Source organism: Colletes latitarsis, chromosome 3 (assembly GCF_051014445.1).
Source record: "Colletes latitarsis isolate SP2378_abdomen chromosome 3, iyColLati1, whole genome shotgun sequence".
Lineage (NCBI taxonomy): Eukaryota > Metazoa > Arthropoda > Insecta > Hymenoptera > Colletidae > Colletes > Colletes latitarsis.
In genome coordinates, this window is record NC_135136.1 from 39,567,349 (window position 1) to 39,587,837 (window position 20,489).

Genomic DNA, 20,489 nt, shown 5'->3' on the forward strand with positions numbered 1-20,489 from the left:
GAAGAAACAGAACGAAGTCTCCGCGAACTTTACGAGAGTCGAAGTCGGACGTTCCCCCCGGGGGGAGATAAAGCGACGACGATCGCATCGTGGTTTCGTTGTCCATCGTCCCGAGACGGAAAATAATAATGTTACGTGGCCGGGATGACAGAATATATACGTAAGGCGAGTCCTGGTGTTTAGCAGGACATTTATTGGATAGCGGCTGTTGGAGGCGCGCGTCCGTTAACAGGTCGTCTTCTTTAATGGTCGGATAAACCGACTAACCGTCGGCCGTTATTTCGCCCGAATTGGCCGTAAAGAAAAGAGGAAAAGCCTTGTGCGTCTTGCTCGTAGATATTTTCCGCGCCCGGGTAATTAACTTCCGACTGAAGATCGGCTCCGGAGAGCAGCCGCGTTGAAAAACACTTTCGGAGGAAGCACGCGAGGGACGCGCGTTAGGACGGGGGGGGAACGAAATAAAATCCTATTAGAGCTTTTAACGGTTATTACGAGACAAATGCGAGCGGCCGCGCGGAATTCGAAAGTGACCGTAAAAGCTGCGGCGAAAATAATAAAAATACAACGCTTGGGAACGTTAAGGTATGCCGCGTAACGTTGTTCCGCCGAAAGAACAGCGCGTACGCGTGGTTAGTGGAGAATTTATAAATTTATATACGCGAAAAGGTAACTTTCGTTCTCGAAAAACGAGATTATTACAAACTGTTTATTATACGTCACATTAAAGCTGCGTGAAATGTTTCATTTTCCGAGGATAAAAATTAGAAACTTCTCAAATTTATTGTATTAAATGATATTCAACTAATAGGGGTGTTATCTTTGCACCTGACTGGTTAACAATTCAGGAACGGTCCAGGATGAGGTAGAAGAGGGTGGAGGCTGGGGTTAATGGTTCTAGCGTGTAGCTCGTTACGACTAGGAATACCAATTTTTGTCGTGGGCGGGTGATTAATCTACTAGTTATCGCCTAATAAGCAAGTCGATCGAGTAGAAAAAGTCAAGCGTGGAGAAAATTGCAGGATAACGCACCCTTCCGGAAAATCAATGTTGGGAGTTTTCGATGGTCTGGAGAAACTTTTGAATATTTTTTGGTCGTTTAGAAGCAGCCCAAACTTTGCACCCTGAAGAAATAAATAAATTCGAAGATCGATGGAGAATGTATCGTAACAGAAGGGTCAATAGTATTTGTTGCCAGCCTTTTCCAGTTTATCGCAGAAACTTTTTGACGTCCCCTCCGTAGGCGGAGGTCACTTAAACGTCCGTTAGTCGTGGTTCCTCGTGGTCGGAAGGCCGCGGTGGTGAACGACCGGCTAAAATTATGCAGACAGGTCAGTCGCTGACGCTGATCTTATTATCTTATCGTTCGCAGTCTACGTCAATACGCTTTATATATTTCGGTGCACGGAACAGCGTAGACGGCTGCTCGGAGCTGCTTCCAGCGTTTTTAATTCAATGGCGGCTGCTCGTAGATTATTATGCATAATACAGTAACTTCGCCGCGAATATAGAGCCGCGGTTCTGGCCGCTTTCTTCTCGTCGCTTCTACCACCGGTTTCCCGGAAGGTTTTCCTCCTCTTTTTATCTTGAAATTTTCACCGGGCGAGAACGATAATCCGTTACCGTGTCGTAAGGAGACTACAAAGGGTGAATCGTTAAAAACACCCAGGCGAAGCGATGAACTTTTTCCTTCGAACAACATCGGGGCTTGTTTACGGGACGCGTGCTCGCTGCTCGCGACCATGCACAGAGTGTTTCGTTTTAATCTATAATTTATTATTATTATATAGTCCACTCTCTCGACGGGGCCTCCGGGGGAATATTTTCTCGAGAACTACGCTATCCACGGCCTTTGTTAACCGACAGTGAAACCACTTTTCTCGAAAGAATGTTGAGCTTAATTCGTGCAGCGATATAAATATTCGTAGGAATTAAACAAAAAAAAAGAGGAAAATGAGCCCTGCAACGTGCAGCTACTGCGAAACAGAATATCGCGAGCTAGATGAGTTCGGTGAGATAAGAGGAATCGATGTTGAGAGTCTCGTAGACGAGGCGACAAAGGAAGGTTGCATCCCTGCCTCGAGTTGATACAGACTTTCCGAGGAGACAAGAATTTTGGACACGTTGTACGCGGGAGGCAAGACGAGAGACCGTGTACAATGTTGCAATAATCGAAGAGGGAAATTACTAGAGACTGGGATAAGAGGAGTTTCCGAGGTGGATGGCGAGACGAATATAGGGTAGGAAGACTGGAGGAGCAGCGCGGCACAGATTCGCGACAGGGTGCGCGAAATTTCAAGCTGATTCGGGGCGAAGACCAAGATTTTTAAGGATTTTAGCGGGACGAATGGTGACGGAAATAATGAACATGGAAGTAGGACGAAGTTTCTCGAACAATAAAGTAGAACAGCGAGGAGGACGAGTTTCTTTCGTTTTAAGATAAAACTGCGAGATACGAACTAGCACCGTTACTCTGACGAGATCCGATTTCACTTTCTTCATTCTCGATTTTTATTTACGATCTTACCTGTTTTTCGTATCGTATTATCGAAATCTGATTCCCAGCATTTCCAACAAGATGCATTTGCTCAAATGTTCATATATTGGTTCCGATAGCCCTCGGCGTATCTTCAGGTTACGATTTCTAATGCTGTACATAATTGTTCAATCGACCATAGACATCTGCTTGCTCTAGTTACACCACGAATTAGAGCCTCGTGGGCAATAATACTGTTTCATCCGTGGAACAGTATTAAACAAAGATTTGTCGGAAACGGTGTCCCTCGACGCTTTGATTTAAATAATAAAAATCACGAGTTGCATTATCCAGGCTGCGAAGGAGATAATTGCGAATCGCGAGCGGCGAAAAGCCATGTAATTTTACAATCAACGGATCGTGATCTAGCGTTTCAAAAGCTTTCGAGTAATCTAGCGAAGTAACAAGTGCGATACAGCAGGGAATCTATGGCGCGTAAAACCGAATCGGAGATGGGCGAGAGTGCGGCGATTGTACTAAATGCGTGACGAAAACCAGACTGAAATAGCATCACGGGCATTAGCCGTGTTGATAAACCGTTGAAGTTGAGTGTGGAAGAGCCTTTCGCGTGGTTTGGACAGGGATGGGATTTGTAAAATGGACCGAAGGGAATCCGGCGATTTAAGCGTCGTTCGTGGTCGTTAATTCTTTCTAAAAACAGTTCCGATCCGGAAATATCGAGCCAGTCGTCGACAGTTTTCCCCCATCGGAAAATGGCCTGGTGTCCTCAGAAATTCCGTCCCGGATCAAACAACGCGAATGGAAGTTTCGCGAGACCAACGTCTCGGGGAGAAGCCATTTTTCTTTGGAGCAACACATAATTTGTGGTGGCCATAAATCCTAGGGAACGTTCCACGGGGGCTCGGATGAAAGTTTGCTTCGATTTTTGGCAAGTGGCGCGGCGGAGTACGGGGAATGGATGACGCGGAGGACGGGGTCCTCCGTGGAGGACGCGGAGAAATCGCCGTAATTTATGCTTTGACCTGCTTGTTCGTTGTTGTAGCGCGGAAAGATGGCGCGAGATAAAAAGTCAAAAATAACCGGTTGATACCGCGACCCACCCTTCTTCTTCTTCCCTCGCTCTTATCTGTCCCAACTTTCTTTCCCTGGACGTTTTTGCTGGAATTTATCAGGCTCCCTTAACAGTTTCCCCGGGCGAATCGTTACACGGAACAATGCGTGAGCGCGTCCAGATGCGCGACAAAGTATCCCCCGAAAGTTGCGAAGATACGAATAATACGGTCCGTCGGGTACGGAAAACAGTGTTATTAAAAACCGGGGAAAGTGGAGATTCTGGCGGTGACGCGGAATCGACGGAAAAGCGTCCGGAGGGGTTGCACCGGGGGAAAAGAAGAGACGAGGGAGCAAAGGTGGGAGGTAGAAGACCGGTCGTTAGGTAGCGCCGTCGTAAAATTAATTACGCCTCGAAACTGTCTTAATTAAAAATGTGTCCGCCGCCCGTCAGCCTCCGCCCCCACTTCTGCTCGCCCTCCTCTTACCACCTTTATAACCTCCGTCACCTTTCTCAGCTTCTGCCCTCGTATATTCAGCCGCTGCCTCGTTCTGCCTCCCCCCCCGTGGGGAACGTTCTTCGTCTTCTGCGAGCCCCCCCTCTCTCTCTTTCTCACGCGTTCTCCACGACACCCTTATTACCCACTCGGTCGCGAGCATAAGCGCACCGCCATGAATATTATGTCATTATGCAATCTCGCGGTGCATGCAACGCCTCCGTGCGAGCTGCAACGAACGACGGCGTGCACGCGCTCGCGTGTACGTGCATCTAAACCGACCGACACACTCGCGGGCCACGAGAGTTTCGCGCCCGGTTGGATTGGGTTACACGTACTCGGGCAAATTATCGAAAATTTTCGAGTAATTGCCGCGCCCTCCGACGCGATCGTTGCGGCCGTCGGTGCTCCTCGCCGATGCTTAAACGGGCGCGAAATTCGCGGCGCCCTCTCCTCCCGGCGACGAGGAGGGGATTGGGAGGGGGAGGGAACCCGCGGAATTGCCCCGACCTTGTTGGCGTAAATTTAGAGACGAATTGGAATCGAACAATACCGCCGCGTTCCAAATTAATTAAATGTATTTACGAATAGAATCGCGTCTCTGTTCGAATCCACGCAAATATGGTTGCGCGATTGTCTCTGAAACGATCGAGCCTCAATATTCTATTAGGTCGATGCGTGAAACCTTTCAAACGTCGATCTATAGCGGCGGATCGCAATTATACGAGCAACGCTATTGTACGCCTCTAGTAAAACGAGGATTACATTACCCCCGGTACGAAAGGGCACGAAATTGCACCACTTACGGCGAAACGGGGCCATTTTGGATATCTAAGAAATATCTTTCGATATGCTTTCTCGACGTCTTGCGAGACGATCTTATTTTAAGCGGGAAGCTTCCCTTGTAAATTGTGTCGAGTTTGCTCGTGTGTCCGTTCGTGCATTCGTAGTCCATTTCCCTCGCGATTTAATGCAACGCATTCCAGAAACGGGACACGGTTATGGAAGTTGTTCTCCGTATCTGATATCTCTGCCCCAGTCCACAGTGGCGACTATAACGCGAGGATTACTCTACTAATCTACGTAACAAGAAACCCACGTAATAAAAAGAAAGGTCGAGCGCTTGTGAGAGACGTCCAGGTCAAGCGTAGCCCTCTACTGGCGAGCACCTGGAACACTCTTTAGCCAACCTACACTTCCTTCGAGCGCCAGGTGCAACGTTCCATCGTTTTCGCGGTGCAATTAGTCCTGGCGTTTGCTCGATCGCTTTCTGGGTCGTATTATTTGCAGGCGAACGCGTCGATCGCGCGATACATGGAGATATTTGGTCGAGGCTACGTGACCAGGTTCGTGTGGCGAACAATTTTTTTGCACCAGCACGGTGTAAGGTATACGACGGCGAGTAGAGCTGTAACTACCCTTAGCCGCGATATGTCGTATCTTTTATTTTGATAAAGCGCGTGGAAACGGCCGCTGGTATCTCGAGATTTCATCGCGACGTAGCCAGCACGCTCGGTTTAATAAAAGAGAACCGCGCGGTTCGAGACACGGCGACCCGGGGCCAAAACTGGATCGAGGATTTTCGTGATTGACGAATATCGACCACTGGCTGGCTAACTCAATTATCCAAACGAAGAATCGAAAAAGTTATTCGATGCTTAATTAACTACGAATCAGTAACTCGGTAACTGTAGCACGGAAATAACACAATTAGTGTAAGAGGAATTTGACAGACACGTGAGAACGATATTCATAATTCAGATTTTTGTGCGATCCCGTGGCTAGGATAATTAAAGTAAAACTCGAGCAGCGTTTTCTGAAACGGGAAACACCGTTGGCGATACCCAAAACGCCGAGGCGATGTAATATTCTGCCGTATCAGCCAAATTATTTCATAATTTACACGTTCGGCATTGAAATTGTAATTTTCGAGCCGGTCGAACGACGAATGGCGGTGATATATATGTATTCGACGCGGCAATAAATATAGAACGACCCATTTAAACGGGGGCGCGGACGTAATTTATTCATTTAAATTGGAGTTCCCGCGGATACTATCGCGCGAAATTAATTGGAGGAAGCGAGCACTCGTGCCGCGACACGCAGAGATCGCGATTTTTCTTTTCGACGTTAATTAGACGATCGACTGGGAATATCGAGGCGACGTTTGGAACGTTGCCCCGGAGTCAATTCGACCGAGACGATTTTGTTTTTCTTGCGGAAACTTGAATTTCGGCAGCGTTCCTTTTTTTTCCTGCTTCCATCAGTTTTCAATGCGTACAATTGAATGCACTAATTGGAGCGGGGACGCTTCCCGGGGCGTCTATAGCAATTAAAACTTTGTCATTATAGTAAACCGTCGGTTATTTTATTAACAGATTTGTGGCGAAGAGAGCACGTGATTATTTTATTCGTAATAACGTGCAATTATTATGGAGGATATTAATTTTTATTCGGTTATTTACCCTAACTCGATTTGCAAGCGCAACTTCCTCCGCGATATTGATTTTTAATCTTGTGTTCTGTTATTTTACAAAGCAAAAATATTCTTCTTCTTTGGATTCGTTTCTTTTTACATCGTTCCTTCGTTTCTTCTTTGCCTTCTACTTTTCCTAAATATTTCCCTTCTTCGTTTCCTCTTCGCCAGTTTCTCGTGCAGCAAAGTTTTCCGGGAAATGTCAGTTAATATAGACGATTTCCACCACGGTTCTCCTTTATTTGTTCCGGAATCTGGGTTATGCTTTTGGAAAAGGTTCGACCATTTCTGGCAAGAATTGAATTCTACCAACGTTAAGTAAATTATCACAGGAATAAGTTGATACGAAACGTAGTTACGCATAAATATGGAATCATTGCAATTTTGGCATGTATGTAAAAAATTCGTGATAATTTGAAATCATATTTAAAGTATTAAAGTATAATTCTACGTTGAAAGGTCTGTCAACGATTTTCCTTCATCGAGGAGGTCCACAAGTAGCTGAAGTTTGACAAATATAAAATGTAAAGTAAAGTAAAGAAGGTATACCAGACTAGGACGAGGTACTTACGAAAGAATAAATATTACGACTTATAAATATTCCGAATACAGTTGAAGAACCGTAGTATAAACGTAAGAATAAATGATTTAAAGGCAAATTTTATTTTCCATATACAAGTTACATTAATGTAATTATAAGAAACCCAATTATACAAGCTTATAATTTTATCAAATATGCAAGTGCGCACCGGCAAATAATTTTCCTTCAAGAGAGCCACTTTGCATAATTTTTTTCACGAAGTCGGGCACCCGATTATCACAAACTATCAACGTGGAAACACAGATTTCGAAGCTTCCGTTCGGAAATTCGGAAAACCGCGGTCCCCCGTTCGCAAAAGTAGAGAAAAACGTTAATTAACATTATCCCGGTAATCGTTGTGCTTATAATACGAACGTATTAATTTTACGAAGCACGGGGAAATAATGGAAAATAAGCTGCGCATTCCTGACGATGAATCATACGTAAAGCGTTAATTCGTTCCGAAATGTTAGGTAGATAAATGCAAATTAATCACCGACCGTATTTACTTATTTGCAGTTGCTGCTTGCGCGCGGAACTTAATTTCAACGGATTTATATTTTTGTTATCCCGCGGCGCAATTAGGAGCGTTCGCTGGTTTACGGGAAATAAATTCCGTCGGAATTCGTTGCTTTTAAAACCGGCACGAGACGGCGCGAATTATTTCCCTCTCCCCCGACTTGTTTTTTCTACCCTTGAGCGCGTAACGCTCGTAATTATTGTTCATTACCGGCGGTCTTAATCTGGTCGTGATCATTGTTGACTTATCAACAAGATTAGGTTAGCAGAAAATTACGCTAGAAAAACGAGTCGCGAGATAACCTGAAACACCGGGTTCTCTTCGGTGAAGGGTTAAACGCTGCCCTCATTATCGCCACTCTAAATGCCTTTACAGGAACGTGGCTGGCCGTGCAAGGGAAAGAAACACGCGAAAGGGCTTTGCACGAACCTCCCATTCTATGCACAAGGTGTGCAAAGAAATTCCTGAGAAGATCCGAGATCCTTGCTTCCCTCCCAAACAAACGAGTCTCGATGACAATGCATTTGTTTACGACACGTAAACAGTACTAAAACCGTTCGATGTATCTACGTCAAAAGTTCTGGTGGTTAAATCATAGTCCAAGTCTATTTGTCGTTTATAATAAGGAGCGTGCGATATTTGCGTTACATGTCGGTTGCTGGTAGCCTCGGAATAATCGACTGGGTCAATTAAGAATCGGTTTTCGGGGACGTGCGACCATTTAAATTTAGCCGGTCGAAACTGTCGTCGAAATTCACGGCACGGTGTGTTCATTAGATCGAAGACATATGAACAACGAGGTCGTTATAGACTTAGGCGTTTCGGTGTGCACGAGCGACGTTTGCCCGGAGTTTCCAGGTCGTTTCGAGCCACTTACGGCACCTCGTGTGTTCGATCCGGGGTATCCACCGGTCCCGATCGGAAAGGTGGATGTAACGAGGGAAACTCGGCCATTGCCGTGAATTTATTGTGGTACTTTGCACGATCGCTTCGGGGCGGATACGGTTCCCGCGAAAGGATGCCAAAATGCACGGGGATGGCGAAATAGGTCGAGAGTGCTCGATACGTGTACGGAGCATACCTGCGTAAATAGAAAAATTTCTTCGTCGCGGCGCGCTCGAGCGTGCGGGGAAATTTTTCAATGGCGACCTGGCGAACCGGTTGTATCGTAAACCGCGAATTCTTCGTCCTTAATGCTCGTTTTCGCCGCTGCTGCAAACCGAATGGGAGCAATCTCTGTCGGAGTCTATTTGCATATTTTGATATTGCACTTATTTCATTTCTCTTCTTGTTAGACGGGACTTCTAAATTGTTTAAGGATTACCATGTGTACTGGTTACTGTTTTCGAGTTATGCTAATAACCGTGTCTCTGTCCACGATATCGAACTTGTGACAGTGCGTAGGTGGATACGATATTTATTTTAGAATCGACGAGTTGAATGGAGATCGTGTCTGCGGAGAGGTGTTTTCGCGAAATCGAAGAGAGGAAATACGGGTCAGTTTTCGGTGGGATGCAAGGGCAATTTCCACGTTCCGAGGTCGATAAACCCAAGATGCATCGTGCATCGAGCCACACAGGCTGCGCAGCCTGACCAATTACCACTCGAGAATGCAAGTTGCGCCACTTGTGCAATCAATGGCATTCGTACCACCCCGGACAATTGTATTCCCCCGCGTAGCGAGAGAGGCCCATTATGATCGTTATACTTCGAAAACACAAAGGAACCTGACGCGGAGTTGTGCACCGCCTCCTATTGCATACACGATACGCGCACCCGAAATATTAATAGAACTGCATACGAGTCCGGTGCATCGCCGCGCCGGCCCTTCGAGGACAATGTACTTCTCTATCATCGTTCGCCCAGTTCTCCGTGTATGAAAGGAACTTTCCACTTTGAACGCGAAGTTACAGCCTCCATTTTCATTAAAGATCGTCAGCCAGAGGCCGCAGTGGCAACGATGACCCCGATCTCTATATTTGATCATCGTTTATTGAACCGTTTAGAAGATCAAAGTTAATCGCTCCTTCTTTATAGTCTCGGGTTATTGTTAAAGTATTCGACTTGCAAAGGAAGGTCACGTTCCGGATAAGCCCTTTGTGCATGCAACCCCGCCTCGAAACGCGCCAATACGGCAGCGATTTTCATAAAATTTTTTCTCCATAAACAGCTCCTTTTTTTTCTAGCTCATAGATCGTAGAATATCGTGTTAAAACAAACTCTCGTGTTCTTTCGCGGGGATAAAGTCTGCGAGGGGGTTGGTTCGTGGTTTTTTTCAGGTATGTACAGACAGCATTGTGAACGAGCCCGGGTTCGAAACGAAATTCCTGGCAAGTAACCGCCGCTAAAAGTGAGGATTAACAAGAGAAAACTTCATCACGGCGGCGAGCATCAAAGCGACAACGCGACGCAATGCAAAAAGTACTTACGCTCGGTACGGTTATAAACAGCCCCGGTGGCAGAGGTTCCGCCGTAAATACGAGGGAAACGCTAACGCACAGGATCGAAAAATAGAGGGTGCGGGGGCGTATGCGCCGCTGGTGGTGCGCGCGAAACGAAATGCACCCGGAGTCGGTGCATCCTGATACGGTTCCTTCCGTATCTCGAAGTGCAAGACGTGCCTGAAATATGTACGAGACGTAAGCGTATGAAACTCGCGGGATATCGTGTTGCGCGCCTTTTGTTTTATGCAGGAAATGGTTTCCTCGCGAGGTACGACGTTCCCCGCCGGTACATCTCGTATACCCGGTGCACGGATAAGATATCGTCGCATTGTTTACCCGTAACGACCAGTCGGGATTATTCCACGCCGCCACCTCCCCCTCTCGAACGTTGTTTATTCCGTGGTCGTTACAGCGAAACGCAGTCGTTCCCGAAGATAATTGCGACGGTCTCGTCGATACCGTCGAAGGGTTTGGCGACTTCCAACGGGCAGCTTTTTAAAAAGTTCCCCTTACAGAAGGATGTCTTTGTGCCCGGTTGATCCGATAAACCTGAGACGATACATTGATCAAAAGGAAACGAGGTCGAGCAACGGGGAGCCCTAGAAGTTTATTCCTCGTAAATCTATCGCTTCGCTCTATTGAAGTTCAGCGCGCGCCTGTAAAGTTTTGCTTTTTAGACCGGCCGTGCATCGACAGGTGGATCAAAAGATTTTACGACAACTTTTCAACGCGGTCTGGGTCGCCGGAGGGTGGAGAATTGCGGTCGTCGAGCTTTGTCCTTTGTCGGGAGGAAGCGCGAAAAGGGACGGATCCGAGGATGGGCCACCTACTCCACGAAATCATTAGTAACGAGTGTGGTTCGTGTATTCGTATAGATATACATTTAGTGTTGCATCGTTTCAAAGTTATTTAGATTCATCTGAATCCCATTAAATTCGAATATAAAGTGAAGTAAAAGCCCCAGAGCGACCGAGCGTATCGTCTTCGGAGGCCCGCGGATGGCTTGGAGCGCGGAATAACGAGTAAAGGTCGAGAGAACCGAAGTTATAAACTACACCATGTGCCAATCGTCGATAGTTTGATGGCGGAGCCACACGAGACTCGCAAGTTAGGTGGTGCTCGACTATATAGCGTTCGATCTCTGCGGTCCACCCACCGCCTGGTCCTGGACGAAGGATGCGCGGGGGGGCCCGAATCCTCTGTAGCTTGGTCTCTGCTCGCAGCCAATTCTCGAATTAGTCGCAGTCGAATTAATCCCGCTCGCGAAGTATGCACGAACGGTTCGATCAGCAATGCGAGATCCCGAAATCTCTTTCCGCGGCAGGATTCGTGCTTTCGACGTGTGCTCTGCCGATCATCCCCCTTCCCGTCGGTCCCCACTCGTCCCTCGTCGGACAAACCACCGCCACCCCCCGTCCGTTTCTCTATTTGTACGCCACCCGGTGCTTTTCCACCTTTCCGTTCTTCTATGCCCCTCGCCGTTCCCCCTCGGCTCGTTTCGCTCTTTCCTCTGTTCTTTGCTCTCGACTTTTATTTGTTCCTCTACCTTCTTCTGCCCCGGCCCTCCTTTCGCACGCTCGCGAAACGACGCGCTCGGGGTGGGTGGGAGAGAATTGAAAGGGCGATCATGTAAAACGGACCGGTGGCGGCTGGCGGGCGCATAGCTGTCAGACACAGGCCACCGGTTTACCTGTTCTGCTTCAGCTCGCGTTTCACCTGGCGCGGCGCACAAACGTCCGTACGCGTCGTCGTTCGAACGTGAAACCTGCGCCGATCCGCGTACCTGAGCGAAACGCCCCGATACCTGCACGCGCGATCCTCCGTACGTGCACGCAACGCCGCGCTTTCAACCTTACACACCACCAAATCGGGCCCCGATTATATCTCGCTGCTCGACCGACTCGAAAATCCGGCTCCCGTCCTTACGGGGCCCCCTCGTGCCGCTCAAAAGGAGAACGTGAGACCCCTTCCTTTGTCCTCGATCTTCTGCAATCCCTACAACGAAATCCCTTTTGTTCTTTCACTGCTTTTTTATCTACGCTGCGATCCGTACCACGTTTCGCGGCCCTTTTTAATTATAGGCAGGCAAATTTTTACGGGGACAAACATTTTGGACCAATGGAATATATTACGAATAATTCTAGCCATGTATGGACGCTTCTGACGTGTTCGAATCGCGAAACTTATCTGTCGTCAGCATCGAGACGCGTACTTCTCATTGTGGCCACTCGATTTTGGGGTCACAGATCCGTCGAGTTGCAAGTTCCGAGGTCGCGGCGAAATTTTCCGAAACTATCGCGGTGCTAGATCGCGGAGCCAAGTCTTATGTGGGCCATCCCGAACGAGATCGTTTCTTCGAAGTTTCGTTGCGGTATTTTGGAGACTTTGGCAACTGTAACGGTTTGGGTACGTCCTCCTGGGGGGAAAAAATCAGCGAAGGGAACCGCAACGGGGATGAAAAAGATTATTTCTTTTACTTTATATTCCCTTAGAGTTTCGACTCTCGAAAATGTGCTGGGAGGATGGAAAAGTTATCAACGTTATGGGGCTTTCGTACAAATTTATTCACCGATTCATTTCTCCGGTGTATGTTTCGCAATTGTGATGTGCAATAGTTGGCACACAAAAAGTGTCGAATGTCATCCAGTTCCAGATACTCCAAACTAGACAGACCCCTCGAGACACGAGAGCTGTCTGGGTCCGATAAAGCGGGTTCCCATCGTGCAAAACTAGGCGTGATTCGAGATTGTTAGGGCAGCTCGATCGCTATGATCGACCACGTCGGTTTGTATCGTATAACCATGCCACCGATTCGAGGAGTCGCGTGAGTGCACGCGAATCGCGTGCATCGCCGCAGAATTCACACTCGAGTCACGCGCCGGCTCCTTCCGTGCATACATCTGCATTTTAAAAGAGATTTGTATGTATCTCGTCTGTGACGTTTGTCGTGTTTCCTAACCGCCGTTGTCCCATGCGTCGTGATTACAAAACGGAAATTAAGAATTCAAAACCCGAAGTAAAATGAGCTTGGAATTTATGTCGCGCTGTTTGTTTGTTGAATAGAGATTTCTGAATTTAGGTCGATGCTGATTTCCATGACACAAAAAAGTATTAAACAATTTTCCTGTAGAGCCTCAAACAAAATTACTAAAAATTAAAAACGAATTTTTAAGAAAAACCGACAGTCGGATGCTGAAATTTTTCGGTGAAAAAAAAAATATTAAATCATTGTGAAAAAATTATTTTTAGCTGCAGGGGTCAATTACAGTCACTTTTGGTCAATACATATACCCCCTAAATTCTACTCACTTTTGAGAAAAAATTCATTACTGAAAATGTAATGTCCGATCATAACTGTCTGGTTACACTGAAAATAAAAAATGTAAAATCGTTCTGAAAAAATTATTTTCAGCTAGGGGAGTCAATTATAATTATGTTTGGTGAATAGATATACCCCCGAAATCCTACCCACTTTCGGGGGAAAAATTCGAGTAGATGTGAAATTTTTCGATAAAATTAAAAAATTTCAAATCGTTCTAAAAAAATTATTCTTAGCTAGGGGAGTTAATTACAATTATGTTTGGTGAATAGACATGTTCCCGAATTCCTACGTATTTTCAAGAAAAAAAATTCTTTACCGAAAATATGTGTAGCCAGAAATGGTACCATGAAATTTCATGCGAATGTTTGAAAATCATAACTTCTGAACCGATTGGAGGATTTTAATGTTTCAAAATGTAAACAACGCGTATTTTGTTGAAGATTATGTAGAAATTCTAAGAATGTTGGAGACTCCCAAAAAAATGGGTCGAAAAAATACATTGGATTTAAGGTCTACTCGCATGCCTCGTCTGTGGTTATTGTTTCGAGTCGGTACATCCGGAGGAATAGGAAGCCAGAAATCGACCGGGTTTTCCTTTTCTCCGTAAATACGTCTGCCGATGCGAACAAGCGTGGAAATCCTCCCACCTCGAATAGAGGAGACCTCGATACCGACTGGGGTGGAGGAAGGGTGGTTTGGTGCAATGGAGAAGGAGGGTGGCAAGGGAACGTCGATAGAGAGAGGGATGGTATCGGGAAATTTCTGAAATACCGTGGCCCGTGAAATGCACTTGCTCCGCATTTGTACTTGAGTTGCCTCTTACCTGTCTTGCTACTCGTGCCCGCGCGCTAGTTCCTCTCGATACGCGTGTAACCGGGCTGGTTGGCTCCCGTTACGCGCCATGTTTCTCTATCGATTCGTTCCGCTGAATAATTACAAAGTTAATACGTTACCGAGTTTCGACGTTATTTCGCTGCGTCGAGCTTTTGACGATGTCTGCGTCGACTGCGACGCTTGACGCCGCGCGAGCAACTATTAACCCCCGCGCGTTACGTTTCTCACTTTCCATAGAAATTAACTCGGTTAACTCGAGATAAAAAAATTATTAATGAAAATATATTTACACGGTTCTCGCGAAACCAACAGAATCGGGAATCTCTCGTTTCTTTTTTGTACCAAATATAAACGATATTAATACCAGAGCTTCTGGTAACGTTCAGCCAGCGAATAAAATTAAAGATCTGTAAGTGGAGATCGCTGGATGAACGAATTAAAAATTTCTTTCCAACGTGTATTGAAAATAAATCGGTGCAGCACGATCGTCGAACAAAGGAGGCGGAAGGGCGACGTAATTTATCATGTTAGAGGGAACGCAAATCCCGAGTGAAATCGACCATTTGCGTGGAAGGGAAGCGAATATTTTTTGAAAGGGGATCCCGGCGCGTGATCGATTTTGTCTTAAGCCGTTACGTTCGCGCGTATTTTTATTTACGTATGTTTATAGTCTCGCGCGCGCGCGCGATATATTTCGCGACATTTGCGCGACACAACGGCGAAAATCGGGAACGCGCCTGGGAACTGTTTAATCTTCCATCAATATTTTTACAGAGGATTACGCGCGATCAGCGGCCGGTTATTTATAACGAAACAAAAGCTCGACGCGGCGGTGCGTCGTAAATCATCGGCAAATCAAAACGGCGGCGCGTCCCGGATCGTACGAAGACGCGGTCGAAAAATAATTCCCGGCGTTTCGAGTTTGCGGCCGAACGGTAATTTTTTTCCGTCGTCTGGAATCTGCGGTGCGTTCAATTTTTGCGCGACGCTTTTGTAGCGGCGGTCGCTGTTCGTTTTTTAACGGTGCTGAAACGTCGGTCGTTGAGGGGTGATTTACGGCGAACCGAAATTTATTCGAAAAAAAAATCCTATCTCTATTAATAGTTATTACGTTTCCGAATTCGATGTCCTCATCGCTAAATTAATATGATATGATCGGGAACGTCATAATTATTAATTTCGATGATTAGAAATACGAGTTAATTTTACGATACTTGCCAATCTGCGAACTATTTCATATCTTGTTTCTGCAGTACGCTCTACACGATTTTGCTTTTACATCATTAAATATATATTATTAGTTCGATGATAAAATCGTGACGATCGGAATTAATTTTATCCATTAAAGAAGAATGTTTCGAATAGGGGAGGAATATTCTGCAACGTGCCGATAAATTATATTTACAATCATATTTATCTTAGTCAGATGTTCCTGGCTCGCCAAGTAATCCACCCTCCCGTTTGTGGAATTGATTTCGAACGACTGATGCTTGCTGTCGGGTAGTTCGAGCCTCTTTGATCGTCTTTGAACGAGCAAAAACTATTATACTGTGAGCCAATAATTACTTCCAGCGGTATCGCGTCTCTTAAAGCGCAAAAACCTTCGTTGAAAATACCAGCAGCTAGGAATGATGCAATTTTAATAAGTGAAATATAAAGCGAGGCATAATAACGGCTCATCTACTAAACCGTGTTTTAATTAATGGAAGGCGTAATTTAATTTGTTTTTCTTTAAAAAAACATCGACGTTCTTCCTTTATTTCTCTTCCAGTTCGTTTGCGCGTTATCCTACTGTGTTGCATTGTTATTTTTCCCCAGCTAATTTGCGAGAGCCTTATTTATCTCGGTTTTAACGTTAATGGGCTCACTCTGATTGACTCCTGAACCCTCCATTTACCGAAACTAATGTCGTCGCTAACCTGGTTTACTGAACACGTTGCCGAGCTTCTATTAGTTATACGAACCAATGTAGCAGAAGAGATAATCCCGTAGACTCTTGTTATCCGAATCATCCACTTATTCGAGCTGTCTTTTCCCCTGACCTGTTCGTACGAACGCACACTTTCGAGACTACCCGTTTTACGAAAATGAAATAAAGGGAAACAGATTTTTTTGCGACGACAGACCAGACAACCGCCCCGATTCTAGCTTTTATTCGCAACTGTACGCCGTAAGAACTAATCCCTTTCGATTCCCATTGACGCCTGACTAGGCAATCGCATAAGTCAGGTGTGTCACTGCAGCTTTCTATAAACTGGTATAGGGCCAAAGCTCCAGGGGTGTATTAATCCCGGTATTACGAGACCACCACCACTATGTGTGAAGTTATCAAAGAGAGTATACTACAGCCAGTTTCTTCCCTCGCTTCCACCACCCCCGTCTTGGTACTTTTACCTTAATTTCCGGCAAGACCCTTGTTCGTGAACCTTCCCTTTTTCTCTAATAAGGAATACTTGCAGAAATATCGATCCATTAAGGACCGTTTCTACCCCCTACCGGACCTCGAACCTTCCAAGCAAATCTTTACTCGAACGATAGGCAATGTATAGTTTATTTGAAAAAAATAGAAAAGCTTGGCTTAGGCATTTTGCTTGGTGATTTGTTCTCCCATTGTTTCTCATCGGTTTATCTATCGTCGCGTTGAAAAATCACTAACAAACGTTTCCTCGATATCGTTCACACTATTTCACCGACTTTTGGCGATGTTTACTTGCACTACGACTGGCAATTTATTACTCGAAATTGTAAAAAATATTTCTGCGCGAGGAATCACTCGTTTTTCGATCGTTGTATGGTATCTAGGGCATACCGAATTTTGTTCCCCGCGAGTTCGGGAATTTTTAGTGCGACCACGAGATGGTTCGAAGCGACATGGTAGGAAAGGATTGAGATATCACGGTGTGAGAATTCGGGAAGGCGCGGAATTTCACGAGGGACGTTGAAAAGGAGAGAAAAGAGAAATTGGATAGCGACGGGCACGGGTAGAGGAACCGCAGGCCACTCGAAGCCTTTCCAGACGCAGTCTCTATATTCCACGCCCACGCTCACGCATGTCTCGAAGCCTCTGGCGTTTGGCGAGCGCCGATAACGGTAATCCAATTTTTCGGAATAATATTTGTCTTGAAGATCGACGGTTACCGTCGTCGGTCTTCGTTCGTCGGCTCTTTCGCGGAGGATGAGAGTGACCTTGGAATAGGGGATGGACAGGATCGGTCGGGTTCAAGCTAGCGGAAAAAGGACCAGACGATTCCGTATAAAGAGATTAACTCGTGAATGACTTCGGGCTCCCCGAAGGGGAACAGACTCTATTTTTCCGGCGGGTTCGATCAGCTTTCTGAATGGCGGCTGCTTGGGAACGATCGAGAAATTTTCTCTGAATTTTCCCCGCGTCATAAATAAACACTCGTTTTCGTGCATTCCCGGTCGAGGATTAAATAAAATTGCACCCAGAATTAAGGGTAGATTGGATGTGAGAACTTGAGTTGCATTCTGCGCGGTGAGTTGTGTTTTCCAAATGCACACGTCTTCCGTATCGAAAACACGTATATTTGGGGAATAATAAATATACGTGTGCCCCCTTTTAACGGGTGCGGGAGACAGGAGGAGGAAGAAAGGAAAGAAATGCCGGCCAGAATGGATTTGCTCTTGACTTGGCAAGGTCGACGGAATCCCGATGAAGCTACCGCGAGGCGGTATGGCGAAGAGGCGACCGAGAAATATAGAGGCGTATAGCAGAAACGAAGAAATCCCCGGCTTTCGTGGGAGTGAATCCAAGGAAAGTCAACAAGTCGAAAGGAATCGTATTTTTGTCTCCCTCCTTACATTTTTTTTTTGCCTCCCGTACTATCACCGGGGTGATCGATGGTTATCCCTCGACCGTCGATATACTGTTCTTCTCCCGCAAAATATGACCCTGGTCCATGGAAATGAACAAGTTGGCCGCGCAAGTTTTACGGCCTGCCTGAATACCCGAATACGCGGCATTTTAGACAACTATGATATACGTCCACATAAATCTTCCTGAAAGGATATTCGAGCAGCGATTTACAAGTTATAGCCCTAAGATTATCAAATATCGTTTGTCATTTGACATTTGTCGATATTAACAATGAGAAAAGTGTTTCTAATTATATAGGAGCCTGTAAACAGCAGTGGAGACGATGTTCAATCAACACTACCGCATCGTCTGAATCCGTCTGCACCGAAACTTTAAATCGACAAAATCTGGATAAATCTACGAAGCAGGATGTATACAACGGTAATGTGTGTCTCTGGATCGGACGCGGTTTGATATCCCGGGGACGTTTAGCATAATCGAATCAGGCGGAAGTAAGTGTGTCACCGCGGTGACGTCAGATCCGAGATCAGCCCGGAGAAGCGATTTTACAAATCGCGAGATTATCCTGGAGGACGCCGGGTAAGAGGGCAAACGCGGTCTGGCGGGTGTTTGCCGAGGGAAATATATCGCAGCCAGTCGATGTCTGCCTCTCCCGACTCGAAGTGTCTCTTCTGCCGCATAGTTCCCGAGGTTTCGCGCGAACTTCACGAATAAAGTTATCGTTAGGGAATTCGTCAACCAATAGGAGCCAGTAACCGATGGGCGGACGAAGTCGAGCGACCTAGCCAGTTTCTCGCCTTTCCTCGATGTTCGCGTCACCGAGCCGCGCGATTTGCATACAAAGACGACTGCTGCTCAGCCACCTTTCCGTGTCAGCAGATCCGTTTCCGTTTACTCTTTGCCGGTATATCGATTTCAGACGAATGCCTCTGTCCCTTGCGAACGCGACCCCGGAGCGACGGGGCTCCTGTTTACACGACGAGCAACAGTTTTCCTGTTTACCGCTCGTCAATTTTTTCTTCCACGAACAATAGCGTCCACCAGCGTTTTATTCAACTCGGAGACGAAAAACTCGATCAAATATGCACTGAGATGCATGTTCTAGGAAAGTTGAGTATTCCGTGCACAGATTTAATCTAGTCGACGTTTTAAACGATATCGCGTGGTACGATGGATCTTGATTTATAGGGGAAGATGTGTCCCACCCCTGGGGGAGTTGTATTACACTATGGCGGCAAAAGGGACCCGAGAGAAAACTTCCTTTCTCTAACTAGAGAACAGCGAGTCTCCTTTATGACTCGAATAACGAACAGAGGGTTGGTTATTCCGAGTCCAAAACCCCCTGTGTGCCAGGGGGTGGAACATGTGGGATCCTCGAGTCGAGGTTTCTTAATTTCCACTGTAAAAGAAATTATCGTTCATCGGGGATCGCACCTTCATACTTTTGTTTCGGACGGATTCTTAAATTTTTTAAATTTTCTGTTTCAGGCGGGGTAAACTTGATGAAAAAACCGGATTGTTTGTGCATCCATGACGTAGACCAGGGGTCGGCGACCTTCTGCCCGTGTGGTGAGAACGATTTTTAAATATCAAAAACGATGTTTCGTGTCTGACTTTTTGTACTCGAATAATCGTTCCACGATTACGCGAATGGTAATAATATTAAGCGGTATCGGATTATTACGAAACGATACATGTTTCCCGATAATGACTTCGGCACAGATAGGTCGATTCGATTAAAACAACAGCCTCTAATGTCGCGATAAAAAGAGATAATAAATAAATAAGTGTTTGCGAAGCGGTATCGAATCAATTTGTCAATACACACCGAGCGAAACGGGGATGCTTAAAAGCTTTCGCGTTTACTCGGAATGTTCGCATTTATAGAATCACGAAGTTCTCGTTAGAGGGGAAAAGCTCGAGCCCAAGCGATTCGATGCTTTCAAATATTCAAGGAGCGTGAAAACACTCTCAGTTAGTCAATTTCAGGGCGTCTCATTTGCAAGGCAGCGGTGTACCCGTTGGGGATCCGTGGAAAAGAAAAATTCGTTATCGTTAACCGAGTTTTCTATTCGTCGAACCGGTTAATTTAATCGTACGGCAGTTTCGTATCGGTCCACGTCACCGACACCGATTAAAATTGACGTGGACTTTTATCGAACTATCCGTGGCGTTTCAAAACCGTACGCTAACCGATCGGATTACCTTAATGCGATTTATCTCTCGCGGTTTTCAGAAAACGATCTAACGTTGTAGCAGAAACACCGACCGCGGACCGTTGTCAATATTTATCGTCAGATCTCGACGCTTTGCATTTTAATGCTTTAATGGAGAGAAGCGACTACGTTTCGGGTATCGAAACCACCCCCCCTCGCTTTCAGATTCGTCCGACGATCGATTCGCCTCGTTTTTCCCGCCGGGATTGAAAGGTGTC

At 46.0% G+C, this 20,489-nt stretch overlaps 1 protein-coding gene across 2 annotated transcripts in view; it reads left to right on the forward strand.

Moving 5' to 3' along the window:
* The window catches only part of LOC143340202 (uncharacterized), a 350,931-nt gene that overhangs the window by 23,970 nt on the left and 306,472 nt on the right, over positions 1 to 20,489 (forward strand). For both annotated transcript variants that reach the window (XM_076761879.1, XM_076761880.1), the window contains exon 2: positions 19,544 to 19,624. The gene's annotated coding sequence lies outside the window, so the exon portion shown is untranslated. The remainder of the gene's footprint in view (positions 1 to 19,543; positions 19,625 to 20,489) is intronic.